General features: G+C 44.6%; 1 long non-coding RNA gene across 1 annotated transcript; it reads right to left on the reverse strand.

The window, feature by feature from the left end:
- Positions 1 to 702: 702 nt before the first annotated feature.
- Positions 703 to 1,979, reverse strand: LOC311588296. The gene is made up of 3 exons (XR_014776139.1): positions 1,544 to 1,979; positions 1,144 to 1,262; positions 703 to 975 (listed from the first exon to the last, which is right to left on the reverse strand). It is a non-coding gene; the product is annotated as an uncharacterized lncRNA (long non-coding RNA).
- Between the last annotated feature and the right edge of the window lie 19,202 nt (positions 1,980 to 21,181).

A 21,181-nucleotide genomic window follows, 5' to 3' on the forward strand; every position in this document is an offset into this window, starting at 1 on the left:
CGATGCTCAGGATCACATCTTCTCATTCTGGCTGCCCAGGTCATGGGTAGAAGAAAGGTACAAAGATTCTGGTCTCCAACCAGGGGTTTCTATGGTTTATGGTACGAGGACAGGCTCAGTGAATATTTGAGGAAACAGCAACTGTAATGACGTAATGACAGCCGTCCCCCCACCTTCCTTTAGCCTCTGGGAGATGATTTGTCCACTGTCAGATGTCCTATGTGCCCTTCGAATCCTGAGGGCAAGAGTCAAAGAATGGCTCACACCTGCCCATAGCTCCAGCTACAGAGGAACTGACACCCTTTCCTGGCTTCATGTACATGTAAACATACACACCTAATTGAAAATAAAGAAAATTCTAGCAGGGTGGTGGTGGCACATGCCTCAGCACTCAGGAGGCAGAGGCAGGAGAATCCCTGAGTTCGAGACCAGCCTGGTCTACAGAGCGAGTTCTAGGACATCCAGGGCTACACAGGAAAAACCCTGTCTTGAAAAAGAAAAAAAAATATTTAAACAACAAAAATGTGAGAACATCAACCCTAGCATCTATACGAATGGTCCAACAGAAATGGTCAAGCAGAGATGAAAATTAGCATTTTGACTTCCCGTCCTTGCTTCACTTCTGTTTTAGGGTTTCTATTGCTGCAATAAAACACCATGACTAAAAAGCAGCTTGGGGAGGAAAGGGTTTATTTGGCTTACACTTTCACATCACTGTTTATCACTGGAGGAAGTCAGGACAGGAACTCAAACACAGCAGGGACCTGGACACTGATGCAGAGGCCGTGCAGGGGTGCTGCTCACGGACTTGATCCTCATGCATTGCTCAGCAGAGGCCGTGCAGGGGTGCTGCTCACGGACTTGATCCTCATGGATGGCTCAGCAGAGGCCGTGCAGGGGTGCTGCTCACAGACTTGCTCCTCACAGATCGCACAGCCTGCTTTATTGTAAAAGCTAGGACCACACAGGAGTCACCTAAGACCATCAAAGAACACAGATATTTACATTACAGTTCATAAAAGTAGCAACATTGTGTTATGAAGTAGCAATGAAAATAATTTTATGGTTGGGGGTCATCACAACACAAGGAACATAAGGGTCACAACACTAGGAAGGTTGAAAACCACTGCACTACAGGCTTACCTACAGCCCGATATTATGGAGGCATTTTCTTAATTGAGGCTCCCTCCCCTCAGATGACTTTAGCTTGTGTGAAGGTGTCATAAAACCAGCCAGCACAGCATCCCTCAGCCAGTGAGATTCTGTGGGATCCGAAACGTTTAAATAACAAGGAGGCTTGGAACCGTTCTTTTAAAACCAAGAGGATATAGCTGCTATTCTTTGCTTTTAGCTTATCAATCTTTGATCGGGGAGATTTTAACTTTTGGGATGTAAACAAAATATGAGTCACAGGTCCAGTGTGAAACTGGACAGGGTAGTTTGAGGGTTTGTAATGATATATTTTTTAAAATTTCTCTTTGCCTGTGATATCTAAGTTTCTGAGGGGGTTGTGTGCATCTTTATGTGTGTCTCTGGGGCTTACTGATGCTGCTGAGGAAGGTACTCAGGTCGCACATGCACACTGATGCTGACTGGATAGGTTAGAACAAACCAAATACCACAACTTTTTCCTTTCAGGAGCCGGCTAGCAGAGTCTTCAATTGCCTATGGGAACAAAAACCTTACAAAGAGTGAAGATGAAAAAGCATTAAGAGCTCTATGAGAAGAGGCCTGCCGTCTATTCAGTGGCCTCTTCATAAACATTTACAGAAGGGCTGGGAGTACAGATCACTTGGTAGAGCACTTGCCTGTCGTGCAGGAAGACCTAGTTGGTGACCCCAGTGCAGCGTGGAACCAGATATGATGGCACATGTCTATGCTTCCAACACCATGGAGGTGGAGGCAAAAGCATCCGGAATATAAGGCGTCACTCTCTGCTACACAGTGGGTTCAAGGCTGGGATAGAGATGCTGCCAGCAAATAAATAAGAAAACAACATCTCATGGAAACTTTAACACCTATGACTTTGGTGTGACGTGCCCTCAAGAAATAGCTGGGGCAGCACAAGATCCTATGGCATCCACAGCACCTACGAAATGTACATTGCCCATTGAGAGTGGTGAGACAGATCACCCCACTCTGGTAGGTGGGTGTATGGAGGATCGTTTCTAATCACGTGGACAGCTCTGGCCCGAATTCCTCAGTTCAATGAAGCTTCTGACAATTCAGTTAAAGTTCAACTACGTCTTATTTGACTGAACTATTCCCTGATAACTTAGAGTACGGGGGGGGGGGCTGTCAGCCCTCTCTGGCTTTGCTGATAATAGCATGGACGGGAGTTAGTTTTCCAAACCAGGCCAAAGGGAAACCTCTGTGTATTGGGCAAGAACAGCAATGCTGATACAAAGGGGACTGCAGACCTTTACTTATGGAGATGTATTGCTCAGGCGGGAACAGCCAGAATGCAATGGGGAACTTTATCCTACAAGGCATAGCTCACCTGTTTTCACTCAAGCCCACAGGAGCAGCCAGGAAGTGATTATTACCTTTGTGTGATATGGCCAATCTAACCTAGACCCACTCATGTGTAAGCTCATTGCTAAGCACCTGTTGGCAGCAAGGGAGACAGGGCTTCTGAGAGCCATCCCCAGATGCCAATGTCCCCTAACATGCCTTCATTTTGAGGCTTCATCCTAAATGCAGGGCGACATTTGTATGTGTGTGAAGAACACTTACCCAGGGTTTGGAGATTTACTGTGGTCTTAGGCTTACTATTGCTGTGATGAAACGCCATGCTCATAAGCTACCTGGGGAGGAAAGGGTTTATTTGGCTTATACCTCCATACTGTAGTCCATCGCTGAAGGAAGTCAGGACAGGAACAGTCAGGGTCGGACCTTGGAGACAGAAGCTGATGCAGGAGCCATGGAAGGGTCCTGCTTAATAACTTGCTGCCCACGGCTTGCTCAATCGGCTTTCTCATAGAATCTAGGCCACCAGTGCAGGAATGCCCCCTCTCCCATCAACCACTAATTAAGAAAATTCCCTACAGGCTTACCTTCATCTCAATTTTATAAAGACATTTTAATGGAGAGCCCCTCCTGTCAGATGCCACTAGATTGTATCACGTTGACATAAGACTATATAGCACGGCTACCAAGAAGAGACTTGATACACTATGAGCATATACAGGGGGAGGAAGTCCCCCTCAGGCACAGTCATAGGGGAGGAGAGTAAGGGGGAAATGGGAAGGGGGGAGGAATGGGAGGATACAAGGGATGGGATAACCATTGAGATGTAACAAGAATAAATTAATAAAAAAAAAAAGACTATCTAGCACACTCTTGCTGCATCACTGAGTGTATCTGAGCTGTTGCACCATGGCTTTTCTCTCTAGGCATAACATGACTATCTCATAACCATCGTAGAGCAGAGGCTACTGAGACCTGCTAGTCATGCCAATGAAACAAGAACCAGACAGAAATAGTTATATATATGATAACAGTAACGTGACCATGGCACTCTATGTGAGGGTGTGGGACTCTTCCCTGGGACTCCAATAATCACACCCTTACCCTTCTGCTTCTTACAGGCTGCAAGTGATCTGGGAGACACTGGATACACATACAGGAAGTAGAAGGTAACTAAAGGCGAGACTCCAAGATGCAGCTTCCATGGAGTCATTATCAGGGATGGGATGGGACTATGGAGTGATACAATTGTTTTGGGGGGGTCACCCAGGTGTGTCCCCTTACCCATAAGTAATCCCAATAAATTCACTGGTTCACCACCCTAGACTCTACTGGAATTTTTACTCTGGTCTGTTGTTACCCTGTCTGGGGGTGGAGGTCGGGGGAAGATGCATTTGTTCACATCTTCCCAAGGAAAAGTAAATTCAGTAAGAACACTGTTGAGTTGTGAATGTTATGCCCAGAGGCTTTAAAGCTTTTCTTGTTAGACCCAGTGAAGGTATGAAGGTATGAAGGTATGAACCTCATGTGGGTTCTTGGGACTGAACTCAGGTTGTGGGGCTTGCCCAACCAACGCCTTACCTTCCGAGCCATCTAATCAGCCCATCTTTGGTATTTTTTAAGAATGCTACAATTAATTGTAAAACAATTCATGTAAGATGTAACTTTGCCTCACTGTTCAAAAAGATCAATCTTAAGTACAATTAAGTGTTATTTGTAGAAAATAAAATTGCAACCTATTTTAAAAAAAAAAGAATGCTACAGTTAAGACAACATTTTCTTGTCAGAACAGTTGCCCAGCTTTAGCATTTCCACCAAAGAGCTGATACCAATTTCTGCTGGATTTCTAAGAACAGTAAACCTTATATCCAAATAGCTTACATAAACTTCTATATCTAAACATATAGCATAAATTTCTCCCTTTTCTTCTTCAAGCTTTCTGCTTTCCAGACTGGCAAGCTAGGTCAATAGATAAAACCACTGACCATGGAAGCCTGGTGACCTGAGTTTAATTTCAACGACTCATGTAAAAAGTAAAGCTACATGCAATGGTGCACATCTGCAATCCCAGAACTCTTTCTGTGAGATGGGGAGCAGGACAGGGAAATGTCTGGGGCTTCCGGGTCAGCTAGGCTGGAGAATGCAGTGCAGCAAGAGGAGCAACAGGAAGACTCTGCCTCAGGAGCAATGTGGAAGGAAAAACCAACTCCTAAAAATTGTCTTCTGACCTCTACACAGGCGCGTGGTGCATGTGTGCCTACACACACATACACACTCACACACACACACACCACACAAACACAGACATACACACACATCACACACACACACACACCACACACACATATACACTAATAATAAATACACACTTAAAATGTAAAATGAAATCTTGTCTTGCCTCTTTCTCAAATAGGCACACCATTTACTGTGGCATAGTAGTCTGTATTCCCAAATAGCCTTTTTAGAGCCTTTCTCTGATTACTTAGGTTGACATAAACATTTACTGAAGAATAGACGAATGGATGGAAGGAAGATGTGAGACAGTTTCTGTATATCCTTGGAAACCCCTGTGCTGCAAAAGCATCTTTTCCCTGACTTCCTGTTGTGGGTCCAGACTGAGCCAAGGAAACTCAGGGAGAGAGGACTCCTTGTCCCCAGGGCCTGGGTCTAACCCGGCCACTAAGATGGCATCCCAGATCTCACTGAGCTGGTACTCTGAAGTACTGTACCGAGTACTGGGCCCCTGCTCGGCTTCCAGCACTAGCCTCTAAGGCAGAAAGTGCCTTTTGACACTGGTTCCACTTTCATACAGAAGTGACACAAACCTCCCTGCCGTTTCCAGCACACATCACCCTTTCCTCTGTGACCCTCGTGAACAAGTCAGTGGTGTTCTGTAGTCATAGAAAGAGATTTAAATCCACTTTAGAAGGGAACAGGCATAGGTCAGCAAGCTTCTTCTGCACTTCCTCAGAATGCATAACCCAAGACCTCCTGGGGATTGCTCTGCGGAAGAGGTTGGAGGTTGGCTGGAGCATCCTGGGGTCTCTCCGGGGAGCTTTTCCCTTTTCCTCAGCCCATATACTCTGAAGGTTGATTGTTGTATTTTCCATCCGAGTCTTCATCACCACTCTGTCTTAGGAGACTCCCCTACTCAAGTGAGCATAGCAGGGCTGCCTCTTGTTGCGCCTTCTATGCCCAGACCCAAGCAGCTACATCTTCAGGGACTGTTGAGGGGGAGCCCCATTCTCTACCTCACCTGCACTTCCATTTTCCTTAACAGACATGTGGGTAGGCCCTGTGAAAAAGTGTAAAGTGAAGGGTCGCAGCTCCATTTACTTATACATCATGGATTCCTGAATGCACAATCCTGGGGGCGCATTGGTCTCCTTCAGGGCCATTTTCCAATTTAGAGAATAAGAAAGCTGCTTTTCCAATAATAGAACAAATATTTACCAAGCATTTAACTAGCAGGTGCGGGATGGGCAGCAATCTTCCCAAAGATCAACCCTTGCTGTTGTCTGAGGCTGTTGGGAATCAACAGTTGGTATTGTTGTAAAGGACCAAGACCAGGGGACCCTAAAGGCTAAAAGCAGCTTCTTTCTCTCAGGGTTTCTGTGCAGAAGTTGAAGATGTTAGAACAGGGAGCTTGAAGATAGCTCACTCAGCTTTTCCTAAGTCTGGGACTTTAATGATGAAATGTGGGCCTAAACATATAGAAATCAAGTAGCCTGAGCTTGTAATTATGGATAACAGACCAAAGACTTTAAAATCACAGTCTCAAAGTTCCGGCAAACTTGTGTGTTGAAACTGGTATTTGAACCCTGGGCTCTTTGTCACCCACTCCAAGCCCGTTTTCCGACACGGGCTTACCAATGCCTCACATGCATGGAGTCACTTTGTAACACATCTCTCTACTCACCATCTATGCTGAGACCATCCCTGTCTTGTTCCTCAAGCAGCAGAGAAAGAGGTTTCCGTTTTCCTGCGTCATCCATGCCAACAGTCGCAGTTGTCCCATCTTTTAAGCGGGTGAGGATGCGCTTAGTCCTGCTGTGACTTGAGATGCCAGGGTGGGTTGGTACCCCTAAGGGGTTTCTCCTTTTCTGAGAAGAAGGAGAAGAGGGAAGAATAGGAGGACGAGGGGCCCGTGAGAGTGGGACTGGGAGGAGAGGAGGGAGGGGGCTAGGTCAGGCTGTAAAGTGATTAAACAGATGAATAAATAAATAAATGGAAAAATATGGCAGCTAGAGGGTGCCATGCTGCCCTGAGATTTCGGTTCATATTTCTACAAAGAAAACTGTCACGGTACATGGAAAGAACAGTGAAGATACCAGCCGACTGCACACAGGAACAGTACACGCTTGGACACAAGAGCGTGTCTTAAAGAGATGAGAGAAAAACAGCACTGACAACCTAGAATTCTGCAGGAGCAAAAAGATCTCCAATGAAATGAAGGCAAAATACAGATTGTATCAGGCAAACAAAAGCTGGAGGAACTCATACATAACAGTTGCATGCTATAAGAAGAAAGAGGTTCCTCTGTGCTTTTGTTCTGAATATGCTCCTTTAAAAATATGTACATTAAATAATAATTTAAAAAGTGTATGTACATGTGGGTGCATGCTTTTCTGTATGTGTGTTGTGTGCATTACAGCTACTTTCAGAGGCCAGAAGAGTTTCAGGTAGGTGTACACCTCTAGACACAGGTGCTGGGAACTGAACAAAGTCCTCTGCAAGAGCAGCCCCTGCTCTTACCTACTGAGCCACCTCTCTACCCCCATATATATTTACATACACACACACACACACACACACGGGGGGGGGGGGAGGAGGAGGAGGGAAGGAGCATGCTTTGTTCATATCTCCCAGTCTCCTCTCTTGTTTTCCCATCTTGCCTCTTTCTTCTTCTCAAATAGTTCCTCTTACTCTCCCTAGAGAATATGGCTAGAGAGATGGTTCAGAGGTTAAGAGCACTGCCTGCTCTTCCAGAGGTCCTGAGTTCAATTCCAGGCAACCACGTGGCGGCTCACAACCATTTATAATGTGATCTGATGGCCTCTTCTGGCCTGCAGGCATACATGCAGGCAGAGCACTGTATAATAAATAAATAAATAAATAAATAAATAAACCTTTAAAAAATCTGTACATGCCTGTAATCCCAGCACTCTGGGAGGCATAAGCAGACAGATCTCTGTTAGTTCAAGGCCAGCCTGGTCTATACATTGAGTCCAGGACAGCCAAGGCTACAAGAAAAACCCTATCTCAGAAAAACTAAAATAAATAAATAAATAAATAAATAAATAAATAAATAAATAAATAAATAATCTGTATTCCAGCTGGGAGTGGTTTGGCACACACTTTTAGTTCCAGCACTTGGAAGGCAGGCTACAAAGTGAGTCAGGACAGCCAAGGCTACACAGAGAAACCCTGTATTGGAAAACAAAACAAAACAAAACAAACAAACAAATCTGTATTCTATACATGAAAGAAAACATGTGGTGTTTATCTTCCTTCCTCTAGCTTATTTCACTTAACATGCTGGTCCTTGGTCCAGCCACTTTTCTGAAAAATTGCATAATTTCATTATTCTTTACCACTAGCGTAGCTCCACTGTACACGTGTACCTTGTTATCTTTTTCCTTTCCTTTTTTTGTTGTTGTTTGAGATGGGGTCTTGTATGAGCCAAGTTCAGCCTTAGACAGCTGACTTCACCACGTAGCCCTGGATGACACTGAACTCTGATCCTCCTGCTTCTACCTCCCAGGTTCTGGACCGTTTTCTTTATTCATATGTTTTAAATAAAAGTGTGTGTGTGTGTGTGTGTGTGTGTGTGTGTGTTTGTGTGTGTAGTATGAGAGCAGTGTTTGTAGAGGCCAGAAGAGGGCACTGCTGACAGTTGTGAACCATCGGACATGGGTGCTAGGAATTAAACTAAGGTCCTCTGGAAGATCTGGAAGTGCTCTAACAGCTGAGCCATCTCTCCAGCATCAAGTATGTACCCATAGAGATTTCCATAGTGGCTTTAATCATTTCCAGTCCCAGTAGCAGGGCATAATGGTCTCTTTTCTCCTGAACCCTGACTAACTTTGCTTATTTTTCTTTGCCCTATTCTTACTGGGGCAAGATCTCAGCATAGTTTGAGTTTGTATTTTTTTTTCAGGTGTTGAGCCTTTTTTCATGAATTTTCACTATTAATATGTTTTAAAGCTCCTTTATTAGTTGTTTGTGCCTTCATTAAAAAACAAAAACAAAAAACAGTCGGGGCTGGAGAGATGGCTCAGAGGTTAAGAGCACTGGCTGCTCTTCCAGAGGTCCTGAGTTCAATTCCCAGCAACCACATGGTGGCTCACAACCATCTATAATGACATTGGGTGTCCTCTTCTGGTGTGCAGGTGTACATGCAGGCAGAACACTGTGTACATACATACATACATACATACATACATCTTTTTTTAAAAATATGATCTAAATAGGTTGACCACGTGTTGACGAGATTATTTGTTCTTTTGGGGTTTTGTTGTTTCAGTTCTTTCAAATCAGAATTTCCTGCCAGATTTTCCCTGTTCTGTGGGCTGCATCTTCACTGGGGCAGCGGCTTCTTTTGCTGTCCTGAAACTTTCAGACCTATCTGCCAATTCTCACATTTGCTTCCTGAACCATCAGAGCAATGCCCAGGAAGTTATTGAAGTGTTTCCTCTCTGTTTACCTCTAGCTGCTAGAACCTGCTAGGACCTAGCAGTTTCAAAGTTTCAGGCCATGCATTAAGATCTCTTATCCATTTTGAAAGGACGGTTGGTTTCCCAGCATCACTTGTTGGAGAGGCCATGTGTCGTCCAGCGTGTGTTCTACTGTCTTTGCTGAGAATCTGACGACTGTAGCTCTGTGGGTTACTCTCTGCTTCTCCTTCTGCTCAGTGTTATAACTTCCACTGCGAAGGTCTTTCATTGCCTTGGTTTCACTTACACCTAGGGGTTTGATTTTGTCTGTGGCTACTGCGATTGGAGTTATTTTTTGATAGCTGATGTTTTCATGTTGACTCTGTGTTATGTTTCTTTGTTGAATGTGTTGATGGTATCTGAAATTTTTCTGGTGGAATCCTCAGAGTCTCTTAGACTTAAGGCCACATTATCTTCAAATATGGACAATCGTCCTCCTTTCTTTCTTGCTTTCTTTCTTCTTTCTTTCTTTCTTTCTTTCTTTCTTTCTTTCCTGTTTGTATCCATTTTGAAAGGTGATTGATTTAAAGATAGAGTCTCAGCACACAGCACAGGCTGGCCTTAAGCCCATGGTCCTCCCACATCAACCTCCCAAGTTCTAGGACAGCTGGTGTTTACTACCAAGTCTGGCCTTGTCTCTCCTTTGTGTCTCTTTGTTTTAGTTTTTATTTTATGTGTATGGTTGTTTTGCCTACATGTCTGTGCACCACATGTGTGCCTGGTGCACTTGGAGGCCAGAAGAGGGTGTTGGATTCACTAGAACCGGAGTTGTGAGCTGTCATGTAGGTGCTATGGAATCGAGCCCGCATCCTCTGGAAGAGCGTGAGTCACCGAGCCGCCTCTCCAGTCCCATATCTTATCTCTTGTGTGTGTGTGTGCACATGTTTTTGTGTGTATGTTGACACATGTATGCTGCTAAAGGTTCACGTATGTGCTTGCAAGTAGATGCCAAAAGTCAACGTCAAGAGTCTTCTTGTCACTCTCCAGTTCATTTGTGGAGACAGGTCTCTCCCTGAACCGGAACTTGCTGATCTGATAGACTGGCCAACCAGAGAGCCCAGGGCTTCTCCTGAGTCCTTGGTACTAGGAGCCAAGGCATGTGCCAGTGTGCCCAGTTTTCATATGGATGCTACAGATTCAACTCAGGTCTTCATGCTTGGGTGGCAAGACCTTTACATACTGAGCCAGAGCCCCAGCCCCCCTGTTTCTTTCTCTGGACTTACTGTTCTAACTAAGATTCCCAGCACTGAATCTGATAAGAATGGCTCATTCTTTTTTTTTCCTTTTTGATAAAACACCACATATTCACACCTATATTTACATCCACATGATAACATAACTCTAACCTGTAATATATCATAAGTAAAGCATGTCTGCTGTCTGACATCTTTAACATCAACAATTAAAATAAATTAAACTGGAATGGAATACATTAACAACAATCTAAGGAATTGTACACTGTCACATACTCTGTTGCCTCAAAGGGAAAGACACACAAAGCCAGTGGTATCCTAAGACTTAGTACTGATGACAAGAACACACTGCTAAGTACAAAGGGCTGTTTAAAAACAAGTGAACAACAACCTGGAAATGTTACGTTTTCAGAAAATGTAGCTAGAGAAATACAAAAGCCCTCAAAATTTCAGCATTACACCCATTAACTTGTTTTCTAATAGAGTTGGTGATTTAAAAAAAAAACACAGCTTTGATTTTTGCCCCCCCCCCCCATGTATATAACCTACCACCTCAAGTTTTACATCATCTGTGAGCTTTCTATACTCTCAATGGATTTAGGCAAAGATCAAGTCAATCATCTTGCAAATGTGTGAATCTTTAAAAATAGGCTGTAAATGTGCAGAAGTAAGAACACAGTCTAGACTATGTACATAGGGCTCAGCTTGTTGGTGGGAACAGAGCTTAAAGTACATGTTCCTGATACAAAAGCACTTTCTGCAAGTGCAGACACACCTCTAATGAGGTCTCTCTTACACAGAAGATAAGACATCTCCCAATGTCCTTGTCTTTGTCTCTCTGTCTCTGTCTCTCTGTCTCTATCTCCCTCTTGGTTTTTAAAGACAAGGTTTCTCTGTGTAGCCTTGGCTGTCCTGGACTCAATTTGTAGACCAGGCTGGCTTTGAACTCACAGAGATCCACCTGCCTCTGCCTCCCTGAGTGCTGGGATTAGAGGGGTGTGCCACTGTCCCCCAGAGCTTTGTCTCACTTTAAAGATGAAATTCTTTAGAGATTTTCCTCCACTCAGTTATGAAGTTGGCTATTCAGAGTTGGCCTACTAGTCTTTGTTAAACTGAAATATAATCCTGGTGTCTTCCAGGATTGGATCATAGAGAAACGTTGAATTTCATCAAAGGCCTTTTCTAAGGTGATCGTGTAATCTCTTCCCCTGACTCTTACATGATACATGTAGTATACTTATGCTTGTTGATTTGCCCAGGGAGAACCATCATGGTATCCCTGGGATGAAGTCAATTTTATCAAGCTGTGCTATCTTTCAAAGCGTTGTTGAATTCAGAGTGCAAGTATTTTACTAGGGACTTTTTCATCTATATTCATCAAGGAAATTGATCCATAGGTTTTGTTATTTTTGCTATCTCCTTACTGAGTTTTGGCATGAGGGCAATATGGGCTCTATAAGGTGAGTTTGGAAGCATCCTTTACATTTCTAATGTATGGAATGGCTGGAAGAGCAAAGGGTAGTCAATCGTTTAACAAGGAAAATGATACTGGGTGGGAGGTTGGATCCACACCAGGGAGGGAGCAGCACAGGAAAGGGCAATGTTGTGATAAGATTTTAATTATTATTTAAATCTCTTTAAAAAGATAATTAACCATTTAAACATTAATCACAGTGCAGTGCACACCTAAGGGTAAAATGTGACCACAGTTCCATCGAAGCCTAAAAGGAGGAAATGGCTTCAAAGCTTTTACGCCGTACATGTGAGGCGCACTGTGACTCAAAGGTAGCATGTGATAAGTTAAGTTACGTACTCTAAACTCCACGGCAATCACAGGGTAATAAAGACGCAGCGCTGATACACAAGCAGAGCAGATAAAAGGAGACAAAATGTGTTATCAATTCAAGAGAAAAAAAAAAAGACACAAAGGAAGGAAGGGAAGCAAAGGAGGAAATAGTAAATAACTAGAAAGATATAAAATATAAAGCCAATGTGTCAGTGAATCCTTTTAAAGTTGGTGATCTAAAACTGGCCTTTGAGAGTAGCTGCATACACACAAAACACACAGAAAAGCAGGCACACACAGATGCATACATTTTTTTTTAAAAAAGGAGCATATTCAGGGCAAAAACACACAGAGGAACCTCTTTCTTCTTATAGCATGAAACTGTTATGTATGAGTTCCTCCAGCTTTTGTTTGCCTGATACAATCTGTATTTTGCCTTCATTTCATTGGAGATCTTTTTGCTCCTGCAGAATTCTAGGTTGTCAGTGCTGTTTTTCTCTCATCTCTTTAAGACACGCTCTTGTGTCCGAGCGTGTACTGTTCCTGTGTGCAGTCGGCTGGTATCTTCACTGTTCTATTCACACAGCATGCCATCTTCCTGGTTTCTTTAAATATTTTTCTCTTCAGCATTAGCTTTGGGCAGTTTGATCTATGATGGACCATGGTACACATTTCTTCTTCTTACTTGTGCTTGGGGTTTGTTAAACTTCTTACATGTTAGCAGTTTTAATAAAAACTTAGAGGGGCTGTTGGGATGACTCACTGAGTTAAGATGCTTGCTGCCAAGGCCAAGGACCTGAGTTCAATACCTGAGACCCACGTAACTGAAGGGAAAAGTGGACTCATGCAAGTTGTCCTTCGGCTGCCATGCGCACGCGCGCACGCGCACACACATGTATACACACAAATGAGTGAAGCGTAAATGACTAGATGTAAAAATTAAGCTTTATTAAAAATAATATTTCAAAATATTTTGTCCCTGCCTGCCCTTTGAAAGGCCCGCTCACGAGTCTAGCTCACCGCTTAAGTCTCTTAGCCCTCCAGTGCCTTATTTTCTAATTACAGTTTTCTCTGTGTCTGTGTTCATGTTTATTTGCTTGTCTCTCAGAACGTTCTTACCTCTATGTGACATGGTGGGCATACGGGATGTGAGCAACCGCTTCAATGTCTTTGTCTTCTACCATCTACGTCAGATGTGGGAAGGTAAAATCTGTTGCATTTATCTTTGTATATGTGTGTTTTTCTGGTAATTTCTGATTGGAAGCATGTAAGTATCAACATTGGGTAGTGGATACATTTTTGTATTCCCATATAACTTCTTGGCTTTTATACTGGAATGCAGCATAGTTACTATGGAGACACTTGGACTCTTGTATGTTACTTTTAACTTGGCAGGCAGGACTGGGGAAGCGGTTTGACTAGGGCTGATTACTCACCAGTGTGGACTGTTGACTAGAAACAAGACTTCTCATGGTAATGTAGTCTGTGCCGACTGCGCTCCCCGGCCCATGAAGTGTTCCATGCTGACTGTTAGGGGAAAGCCCTATTCCTGACCTTGTGTGGTCACCCGGGACTGTTACTCTTTAGTTTCTCTGGTTGGTCTTCTGACTATTGGAAGGGCTCCTTCTGGGAGCTTCTACCTATGAAGCTCTCTCTTCTCCAGGACAATTCAATTCTTCATAGTGTCCACGGGGTTCCTCAAACTGTGCCATGGCCTAGAAGCTAGAGACAGTGAGCTAGGCTAACTCTAAGGCTCACATCACTCTCAGAGGCTTTCAGGAGCCGGTGTTCTGCATAACATAATGTCTAGTGGCTGGAAATTGTTGTGTCATATATTTTGTTAGTTCTTTGTTTTCACATAGAAGCTTTTTATCTTGTCCACAAACAGTAGTTATGGTAGCAGTGGTAGCAACAGTGGTTGCAGTAATAGCACAGCAGTAATGGTGGTAGTGGTGATGGCACAGCAGTAATGGTAGTAGTGGTGATGGCACAGCAGTAAGGGTGGTAGTGGTGGTGGCACAGCAGTAATGGTGGTAGTGGGGATGGCACAGCAGTAATGGTGGTAGTGGTGATAGCACAGTAGTAATTGTGGTAGTGGTGGTGGCACAGCAGTAATGGTGGTAGCAGTGATGGCACAGCAGTAATGGTGGTAGTGGTGATGGCACAGCAGTAATGGTGGTAGTGGGGATGGCACAGCAGTAGTGGTGGTAGTGGGGATGGCACAGCAATAATGGTGATAGTGGTGATGGCACAGCAGTAATGGTGGTAGTGGTGATGGCACAGCAGTAATGGTGGTAGTGGTGATGGCACAGCAGTAATGGTGGTAGTGGGGATGGCACAGCAGTAATGGTGGTAGCAGTAATGGCACAGCAGTAATGGTGGTAGTATTGATAACATTAGTTGTAATGGTGGTAGCAGTAATGGCATGGTAGTATCAGTGTGTCCTATCTTTTCCCTCCTCCTTCCCACATTATTTTCAAATGACAGCAGTTTCATTTCTTCCTTTCCAATTTTCCTAGCTTTTTCCCAGTATAATCTGCAGATCTCTGACAGTAAGAACAGTTAGTAGTGTATTGCTTTGTCTTATTCTTAATGTCAAGTTTCCTTACATTTGAGGTGATCTAGGTTTGCAGTCTTTTTGTTCTGTTTCCTGAGTTCACACGTTCACTGGATTCTTCATGCTCCTCTTCAGCTGGGTTCTAACTCAGCAGATACAACCATGTTGTAAATATCCATGGCCTTCAAGTGAATGAGAGATTGCAGGTCTGCAGGGAAGGGGCAGGGTAATCTGCAGGTGTGAAGTCCGAAGGTCTTTAGCCATCTTGTCCAACCTGAGGTGACCTTGCAGGCAGATGTGGCGGCTTTGGGATCATCAGAGGCTTCTGGTTAAGTGCTGATTTCAGGCTAGCCAGGCCTAATCACAGGAGTCATTGCTCCCGTGGCTCCTCTAATCTCAGGGAGATTAATTAATGATCCGAGGCTCCCAGCCAGGAGACCAATGGTCACAAAGCTACTGAGCCATCCAAGGATAGTAGCCCAACACAGGCGTCCTGGACACAGTCCATCACTGCTCCAGCTTGGAGGGGATGGCTGTGCGTGTGCGTGTGCATGTGCGTGTGTGCATGTGTGTGGTGTGTGTGTGCGTGTGTGTGTGTGTGTGTGTGTGTGTGTGTGTGTGTGTGTGGTCTCCAGGCTGGATGCCCTAACCTTACCCAGGAACCTGGCTACACAGCACATCAGAATTGGTTTGCCACCTGCTCTGAGGCTCTGCCTGTTGTGTTGTTGTTGTTGTTGTTTATGGTGCAGCATGATCATCTACACTCCTGAGTGTTATATTTATGTTTATCATTTTTACAACGCAAATACTCTGGAAGATAGTAATGATTTATGAAATTAAAAGCTGTGAGGTTGCTAAAATGGCTGTCTCATCATCCCACCTAGCTCTCCTTATTCCATTACATCTCTGCTGTCACTTTACTGGAAACAACAAAGGGAACAGACAACAGGTCCCCAGACCTAGATGGAGGCACCCACACACATTTGCTTTTACCTGATTCATCCTTCTGAATGGAAGACAAATGGTCTTCGGTTCTGTCACATTTCACCCACATTTGCTTTTCCAGCCTCGCTCCCATCACACACACCCTTTCCTTCCTTTGGCACACACTGAGCCAGTCGCTGGGGCTGTTGGCCTCCCTTCACTCCTCTCTGTTTTGCATATGCTTTTCCTTTTGCAAATCCTACTGAAATTTCCCTTGGTCCAGATGGTTAACTCCTATTTGTCCTTCAAGATTAGGCCTGGAGGCCACTGTCTCTGTAGACACTCATGACTTCTCGAGTGTCTTTTCCTGCAAGTAGGTCACATGTGTTACCATCCAGTGGCTGCTCAGGGCCTGACACTGGTGACAAGTGTGTTCCTCTGTCACGCTTCACTTTACTTCTTTTGAGACAGGATCTCTCATTGAATGTGAGGTTTACAGTTTTGCCTAGACTGGCTGGCTGTGAGCTCCTGAGCTCCTCCTGTGCCTGCCCCTCCAGCACTAAGGTTATAGGCCACTAAGTTCAGCTTTTAAGTAGTGCTGTTGTCTGACCTTGTAGAGCAAGCACTTTCCCAACGGAACCACGATCGCTCCAGTCCCAGAAACAGCTGAACCCTTTTAAACAGGGCTTTGCCATTTTCTTTGACTTTATTCTCTTTGGCCAACAACATTGAACTACAAAGCAAAGACTGTCCCAAAGAAAGGCTAGATCTCAGTGGCTTTCAGGGTTGGTGAGATGGCTCAGTGGGTTAAAGCATTTACTGCCAAGCCTGACAACCCAAGTGGGATGCCAGGAGCCACTGGTAGAGAAAATAACTGGTTTTCATGAGTTGCCCTTTGGGTCTCACATATATTTTATGACACACACACACACACACACACACACACACACACACACACACTGAGGATGCTTGCTGGCATTTAACTGTTATCCCAGCACTCAGGAGGGCTAGGTCATATTGGCCTGTGTAGTACATTCCAGCCTGGCTTGGACTACAGAGTGATTGATACTCTGCCTCAGTTACTGTGTGCAGCCAGACAGCTATCTGGTCACTTTGCATAGACAGAGCTGGTAAATTCTGTGTTCAGTCTTAAATAATTCAAGTGTTTTGGGATGTCACAGCCAACAAAATTTCTAGAAGGCTCTGAAATAGGTTTTTCTGGTTTTTTTTTCTCTGCTGGGTTCATCTCAGGCACCATTTTAGGAACAGCTCTACAAAGTCTACAAGGATTTAATCATCTCCAATTTGAATTCCCAACACCCGTTTCCAGGCAGGCCACAAAACACCTGTTACAAGCTTTATTGGCCCCATGCTGCCATCTAGTGGCAGTAAGTATAACCACCTTCATTCGTTACAGAACACAGACCAAGAAGGTACAGTCGGGATGTCAGTACCAAGCTATAGGAAAGAGAGCATGTGACACTCCACTTGGTAGGAAGTGTTTGTATTAGGAGCTAAAGCCAGTCAGGGTCCCCTGTGTCCCCAGCTGCTTTGAACTTTTCTGTGTAGCCAAGAATGATCTTGAGCCTCTGGCTCTCCCTCTCTAGAGCGTTACAGGTGTGCTCCAACACACCTGGTTATGATCCGCTGACAAGAACTCTACCCGCCGAGCTACACTATAGGCCCCTTCTCCTATTTTAATTTCTTATCCGTTGCCTGCAGTTCCAGCAACCTTACTGATTCCTGAAGCAAGGGGAACACTAAGACCTCTGGCAAATGACAGCACATTTTCTCTGTCGCCTTGGCTTTCCTGGACTCGCTTTGCAGACCCGGCTGGCCATGGACTTACAGAGATCTGCCTCTGCCTCCCTGAGTCCTGGGATTACAGGTGTGCACCACTGCTCCCCGCTGAAATTTCTTTTTAATGTAAAAAAATTCTGTAACCACCTCTAAGGATCCCATGTCATTTCCCCCCCCACACACACCAAAACCAAAGCTGGAGTGATACATCTTAGGCTTTCACTGGCACAATCTATGTACCCACAGTGTAGACAGGACTGAGGAATGGAAAGACCAAAATGAAGACCAAAGTCCAGACAGAGGAGAGAAATAGGGGGGTGAACGGGTGCATTCTGAGAACTATTTCAGAGACAAGAAATGGGGGAGGGGGAGGGGGACAGTTGACAGAATACCATACCACCTCTGCTGTCCACCTCAAAAAGGGGATCCTGAGGGTTGAGGATTTAGCTCGGTGGTAGAGTGCTTGCCTAGCAAGCACAAGGCCCTGGGTTCGGTCCTCAGCTCTGGAAAAGAAAAAACAAACAAACAAACAAAATAAAAAACAAAAAACAAAAGACAAAAATAGGGGATCCTGAGATTTTTGGAAGCATCCCTATGATATCTCAAGGGCAGCACGAGTCATGCCAAATTCCCACGTACTGTCCCCATCTTTTGTTCCTGCCTTTGAAGAAGAGACTTCACCAACATTTCTAAGTGTTGTCCTCTGAGTTGTGAATGTGTACACACACTTTTACACAAACATGCAAACAAATAAATGTAATAAAAAAAAACTAAAACTAGAACAAAACATTCGTTCATGTCTCTCTAGTCTTAGTGTCACATAATGTAGGGTGACAAAGTAAGGACTTTGAGGGTGTGCTAAGGCTCTCTGACGTAGCAAAACAAAGACAGGTGGCAGTCTGGGTACGTTACTCCAGTAGATAGAGTAATTGCCTAGTGTGCAGAGGCCCCTGGGTTTAATCTGCAGCACTGCATAAACTGTATGTAATGGTAAACACTTTTAATCCCAGAACTCAGGAGGTGCAAGTAGGAGACAGAGTCCAAGGGGTCATCCTTGACTGCGTAACGGGTGAAGGCCAGCTTTGGCGCCTGGCACATTGACTCAGAAAGAAAAGGTGTGGCTTATTCTAAAGAGGAAACCGATCAAGGGCTGCTCCTTCATCCCAGCAGGTGAGGATGAAGGTGTTTCAAAGTGAGACTGGAGAAAGTGCTCAGGGGGTCAGAAAGGCGTGAGCATTACTGATGACGTGCCTTTGGCCACTGGGTGCTGGGAATGTGAGGCGAACAGGATGAAGAGGTAGTGAGGTGGAGGTGGGTGGAAACGGAGGTGTGGAAAGTGGACCGTGCATCTCGTGGGCAAACCGGGGGCCACCGAATGGGGTGTTGAGTCGAACTTGGTGATAAGAGTAAACTCAAGAATGGGTACCCAGGGCCTTGAGCAAATGTGTCAAGGACAGTGCCATTCCTGGGATGATGTGTGCAGGACATTTTGCCTTGGCATGCCATCCCCTGTCAGAGTCCACTGTTAGAATGATTGTTTGTACCTCTCATACTTTTCTCATTTTTACTTTTCTTACATCCTGCCTGTCAGTTTCTGAGGAACAGAAATATAGTGTTTAGTGGCCAGTAACATGGCTCTGAGGGTAAACACTTGCCTGATGTTGGATCCCTGTGATCACGTGGCAGAAGAAAAAAAATGGATCCCCGAGCGTCGTCTTCCGACGCATACAAGTGTGCTGTGCTTGCAAACACGCAAACACACAAGTAAGTGAATGTGATATAGATTAAGACAAAACAACAGCAACAGAAAAGAAATGTGGTTAGCATTTTGTTTGATGTTCAGGCAGAGAGAACAGGCTTAGACAGGAGAGTACAGATCTTGTTTAAGGAAGCCATCAACCCTCCGGGCATCTTCTATCTTCTGTTCCCCCATCACTTTCTTCCTCATGAAGGTCACTGTACCTTCAGGTACTGGGGGGAAAGTCTGCAATAAGATTTCGTGTGTGTGTGTGTGTGTGTGTGTGTGTGTGTGTGTGTGTAGTAGTAGTAGTAGTAGTAGTAGTAGTAGTAGTAGTAGTAGTATCCATGTGGCTATCAAGACTGATGGGTTGGGTGTGGGTCTCTTCCTCTGCCTTAGTTGAGGCAGGATCCTGTCAATGATGCATAAGCCAGGCCAGCTACCCAGAGCTGCCAGAGATTCTCTCGTCTCCCCCTCACCTTGTCATGGGAGCATTGGGATTCACACATTCACAATACTACATCTCGCTTTTTCGTAGCTTCCAGGGATTGGAACTCATGTCTTCATGCTTGCATGGCAAGTGATTTACCTTTAAATTGCTTTTTAAAGAATAAAGAAAGAAAGAAAAAAAAAGACCTGCAGTGGAAGAGGCTTTGTCTCCAGGGGTTCAGAAACTGCTACTGGTGAATTAGACCATGTTGGAGCCAAAATCCATCTCTAACTATTTTGTTCTCTCAGTGGCAGTGATGATAAGACACAAAGGAAGGAACCAGGAGCATCCCTGCATCTGCATTAAGAGATACACTTGCACTCCGCACTGTAACAGGAATCAGCACGGGCCTGTTGCTACACTAGCTGAGTTCTGCACATGCCACTGAAGGTTTGTCCTTGTTTTTCTTCCAGCCCAGATGGCCCTAGAGAGGTGGATAATCAGCATTCATTGGCTTTGCGTTTAAAGGTATGGCTGTGCCCATACACCCACAGAAGGAGGCAGGAGTGAGGGGTGATAAGGAGGAAGACTCAGACATCACAGAGACACAGTCTCAGCGGTACTCAACCTTGCTGATGCTGGGGCCCCAACCCAGCGCCTCATGCTCTGCTGCCCTCCAACCGTAACATTATTTGGTTGCTACTTCATAACTGTGATCTTGCTACTCTATGAATCGTCATGTCGATATCTGAAATGTAACTGCCGTGGGGGTCTCAACCCACAGGCTGAGAACCACGGCTCTATGTTCTCTGTTAGCCAGAAATGAGGCTGAAGACAGATTTTGAGGATGTTACTGTAACAGGGTCCCAGCCCTTAGCACAACTGACTCCATGATGGAAGGGTCGTTCAGGCTCTACGACTCAGCACGAAGACCTGCCAAAATGAAAACAAAGACCTAATCCATCAAAGTCCATATAGTTCTGGGGAAGCCTCTAAGTGTACTAGCCTTGCTTTTTAGCTTATGCAGTCCTGCTTCTGCCTAACTGTTTTTGTTAACTCAAAGATGTCAACCCAGAACATGTTTGTTCGTGCTTAAAAGCTCACCCCGAGAAAGGCTCAGGGCGACATTGGGGTTCCGAACGCCCAGTGTAGTCACAGGCTAATAAAGACTTTTTACTTGATTAGACCCATGTCCGAGCAGTCTTCTTGGGTGAGTACCCTACAACAGTTAACATCAAGCAATCAACCAGTCTAAATCACCCATTGTCTTCTCGGACTGCCAGCACGCCGAAGAAAGAGGTAGTTTTAAGTTTCATCTGAAGGTGACAGGTAACAAGAAATCCTGGGATTCTGGTCACAACACCAACATCCTTCCTCAGGCTCAGTTGACCACTCTCTGAGGAGCATATATACAATATACATACATCTCACAATTTTAATTATAATTTATATGGCATAAGCTTCAGTTCCTTAGCACGCACAACCCCACAGTCCTTTATAAATTTACAAATGTGTGAAACTATTATCAGGAGGGCCAGAAATTCAGGGTTGTTTTCCCCGAGGACACA

The sequence above is a fragment of the Acomys minous genome, assembly GCF_964271855.1.
Source record: "Acomys minous genome assembly, chromosome: 17".
NCBI lineage: Eukaryota > Metazoa > Chordata > Mammalia > Rodentia > Muridae > Acomys > Acomys minous.